The sequence below is a fragment of the Engystomops pustulosus genome, chromosome 10, assembly GCF_040894005.1.
Source record: "Engystomops pustulosus chromosome 10, aEngPut4.maternal, whole genome shotgun sequence".
In the NCBI taxonomy this organism is placed as follows: Eukaryota; Metazoa; Chordata; class Amphibia; order Anura; family Leptodactylidae; genus Engystomops; species Engystomops pustulosus.
Window position 1 is genome coordinate 88,425,136 of NC_092420.1, and position 3,871 is coordinate 88,429,006.

Genomic DNA, 3,871 nt, shown 5'->3' on the forward strand with positions numbered 1-3,871 from the left:
CTTCATCAGTAAGACTTGCAGCTCATCTGGTCTTAAATGAACATGGCTGAGCTGCATTACCAAATGCAACCTGTTGACAGGAGTTAAGTTGACACTGATGTTGCCTGATCACTGCAGGAATAAGATTTCATGGACAGATAGTCCAGTGGGGTACTGCAGTACTACAAACCTAATATTTACATATTGAACATACGTATAATGAATTATTAAAATAAACCTACCACTTGTAGTGGCAGGTTTCTGATGGAAATACCGGACACCAGCTCAGGGTGAGCTGGTGCCGGAGCTTATTTTTGTTAGTGTTTTAAACCGCGGTATCGCAGTTTAAAACACTTTTTAAACTTTATAGCCGGCGCAGGGAGATACGCGCTCGGCGCTTACCATGCGCGCGGCTCTCCTTCACTTCCTATGTAGCCGCGCGCATGGTAAGCGCCGAGCGCGTACCTCGCTGCGCCGCCTATAAAGTTTAAAAAGTGTTTTAAACTGCGATACCGCGGTTTAAAACACTAACAAAAATAAGCTCCGGCACCAGCTCACCCTGAGCTGGTGCCCGGCATTTCCATCAGAAACCTGCCACTTCAAGTGGTAGGTTTCCTTTAAGACAAATTTACTTATTGGCTCACATTTAGGTGCAGTTTGCCTCATTATCATGCAGGGTGCGCCCGATTCATGAAGACTGACGCACTGGGGCACATTTACTAAGGGTCCCATGGACCGCACTTTAGTCGGATATTCCGACGTTTTTGGATTTGCGCCGCTGGGACAGGCATTTAGAAGGGAATTTGGTGCACTCGATCGGATTTTGGCGCAGCGGCGCTGGCTTTCATGCAACACAAATCGGGGGGGGGGGGGGGGCGGTGCGGTTTCGTTGGACAATCCGACTGATTCGGACAAACCGCGGGATTTAGCTTTAAAATTGTGTTGCAAGACAATGCACTAACACGCACCAGGAAGAAGAAGGTGAACTCTGTCGAACCTGAGCGGGGAAGCGACACGTGCAGGATATCGGGCACACAATCTTATCGAATCACGGTACAGTGCATTGTCGTCGGTCAATGCACTTTTGTGAACTCCTCCGGACCGGGTGAGTAAATGAACCCCACTGTCTTCAATAAACTTGTGCACTGTGTTCATACACAAAATGCTTAAGCTGAGTGCACAGTTTTTTTTCTGGTGAATGCGCACCATAACGCCCCTTTAGGTGCACAGTATTGTGTCGCAGAGTGCATAGCGCAGCTGTGACACAATACTGGTGGAAACACTTCATAAATACACGTGCAAGCAGTTTCCACATGTATCTATGTGTAGTCTACACCAGAATACTGCTGCAGATTGAAATGTGGCCCATTGTGTAAAAAGTTTCATCATTTTGGTAAATTACATTTCTGTCCAGCAGAGTGCGCTGTTGTACAAATATTTTTGTGAGCATTTCTAGGCAGCACTGGAGCTTTTCCTGTCTCTATAGGTCCATATACTGCACACATATCGAGGTGGAGCATGACCTGTGTGTTATAGAAATCTATGCATCTTTCTAGTATATTTGAGGTTTCAATTCATCATTTTGGAAGATTTCCGTTCACATCAAATTATTTTCTCACTTTGCAACCATTGTTCAATTCTTTGGGCAAATATTTACTTTGTATTTCACCTATTTCATTGAGAACTGAGAAATCTGGGACTAAATCTGCCACAAATTCCACATTTCTTGTGGATATTGGTGCTGAAAAGCTAACTTGTCACTTAAATTAGGACATTCAGAATGATATAAGCCGCCACCAGGGGGAGCTAACAGTATATGGATTTTTATAGTCATTGGCATACACTGTGACAAAACTATGGCTTAAGTTCTAATCGTTTGCAAACTTCATTGACCCTGAAATATTGCAGGTAAGGCTTATCTGTATCTAATTTGCAAAAGCCACACTATTCTCTGCAGTTGCTGCACTCTAAATCTCTTGGTGAGCTCAAATGGAGCAATAGGGACATGTATGCTTTAAGCTCCCCCTAGTGGCAGCGGAAAAATACACTTTTTCACAAGTCTTTGCCTCTTCTATTCATCTTGGGTTGCAGATTCCCACCCACAAAAGAGTATCTAATCTTATGCAAATTTATACATGCTCCATCCTGTTTTGCAGGACAATGCCCTGTGAACTCATATAATATTTACTTTGCAAGGCCTCAGGACTGATAACTATATCCTATATAGTTGGCTTCTCGTTGCTCAGTGATCTGTAATCACTACCCCTTTATTCCATCCCTTTAATGCAGGGTTACTTTATGGGAGCCTTTACCTGGTCTATGCTGCAAAATTAAAATCTTACACCTGGATTTTTATGAAATATATATGTATTCAGAGCTCTACCATTCTAATACAGCCTATTCTCATGTACCGCAGCTCTGGGGTACTAACTTATCCACATCCACAAAGATGATTATTATTATACACAATCAAAAGTTTTGCATTGTTTCTTAACTATAGACAATCCTTCCAGTCAGTAACACTTCACCACCATGAAGTATACAATGAATATAGGTCCTGAAAACCATATGGAGATAATTATGGACTCCTAATTCCCCATAAGAGATATATGCGGTAACCAGAGACAACAGTGTTGAATTTTCAGAGATAACCCCTGTGATTTGACTTGAAAAGTGATGGGGGTAGTATTCATAGGATAGATCATCAATCTCCGATCGATGAAGGACAATGCTCTAGATCTCCACTCAGATACAAGTCTGCAGGGGGTAACTACAGGGGTTGCAGCCATAGCAGTTGCTATGGGGCCCGCAGTGTCAGGGGGGCCCGTCATCTGACACTAAAGAATGGAGGATGTACACCATTATATACATATTATTCTGCATATCCTATATATGCTGTCCGTGTGCATGTATAAATGTGTGTAAGAGTGTATAAAGTGTATACGGGTGAAGTTTATGTACATAGATATATAAATTTCTAAGCCTGAAGGAGGCCCCATTGAGGAGCCTGCTATGGGGCCCTGTCTCTACTTGTTTCACCCCTGCCAGTCCGGCTCCATTCTCTGTGTAGTGGTCATTCCCAGGAACTGAAGCTTAGTTCCTATTCAATCCCTTTGAAATATCTTGATAACTACTGAAACATTTATGCGGGCGGCTTAGTTGATTGCTATTGTATATGGACGTATTCACGTAAAATGGGCTTTGATATATAGTTAAAAGGACCCGATAGTCGGCTTCGGATGCCTGACCCGGACATATTGGCGATGGCGAACAGGCAATCGGTCAAATTGACGCCCCAAACAACGAGCCATGGCTATGTTCAGCCGCCAATCCGGAAATATGTCAGGGTCCGGCGGCTGAACCCGAAAGCTGAACCCAACCATCTTGTTTGCTCTTTCCTGTTATCAATCCCGCAACGTGTGAAATTGGGGAAATGAACTTCTGCTCCCGAAACCGTATAATAATGACCACTTTTTGGTTGCATTTCCCAAAACGCAGCAGTATTCGAGTACGGGGGAGACTTTATTGGGGTTATTTTTGTATGGAAAATTGACATTACACTAAAACAACCATTTAAAGATAATTTTGCCCATGGTTTGGGTCCGTTTCCAATGGCGTCGTGTGACATGGCGGAATATTTTCAGTAGAAATGACTGGAAACAGACGTATATATCCGTGTGACAGATTCCAGGGATGTAAGTATGTGACTTTTGTGTTTATTGTATAGTTTTGTGCACTTTTTGTCGGTCACTGAGGAACATTGGCGTGAAGTGGCTGATAACAGCGAACAGCAGCTCGCTTTTGTTTTCTGTCAGGGCAGGACAACGCGCGCCATTGTTCCCGTCAGGCCCGCCGGCAGCGAAAGGGTGCGCCCCGCGCGCCACGTGACCGT